The sequence below is a fragment of the Penaeus monodon genome, chromosome 24 (genome assembly GCF_015228065.2).
Source record: "Penaeus monodon isolate SGIC_2016 chromosome 24, NSTDA_Pmon_1, whole genome shotgun sequence".
Taxonomy (NCBI): Eukaryota; Metazoa; Arthropoda; class Malacostraca; order Decapoda; family Penaeidae; genus Penaeus; species Penaeus monodon.
The window spans coordinates 6,900,710-6,901,102 of record NC_051409.1 but is presented as its reverse complement, the minus strand read 5'-3'; the positions used below and the strand labels follow the sequence as shown (position 1 = coordinate 6,901,102).

Genomic DNA, 393 nt, shown 5'->3' with positions numbered 1-393 from the left:
GTTGTTGTTGTGGTTGCTTCCATAACAAAACAATAACAACTGTGCTAAAGTAAATACCATGGAAAACCATTGAAATTATTACTCAAACAAGTAAACATGTCTGGCTTGTAGTCTTTCAGTACTGTAGGAATAAAGTTCATTGTGACTAACGAAGAAAAAAAGCGAAAGGTAAGGAATGTCTCAGAGAATCCATACGATATAAAATGTATATCTGATAAAAATGTAATTAAAAAAAAAACGGTTCGAGTATAGATTTCTAGCTTTGGGAAATTAATCACATGTCATTCATACCTTTCTTATTAGTTATGTGAATGGTTATCTTAAGGGAGGCGGATCTGTACTGAATTCTCATGTAACCATCACATTTTTTTTATAAGAAAAGCATAAAGACCG

General features: G+C 31.8%; 1 protein-coding gene across 1 annotated transcript in view; it reads right to left on the bottom strand.

Moving 5' to 3' along the window:
- The window catches only part of LOC119588828 (glycine-rich RNA-binding protein 5, mitochondrial-like), an 11,630-nt gene that overhangs the window by 9,798 nt on the left and 1,439 nt on the right, over positions 1-393 (bottom strand). The gene's annotated exons all lie outside the window — the stretch shown is intronic.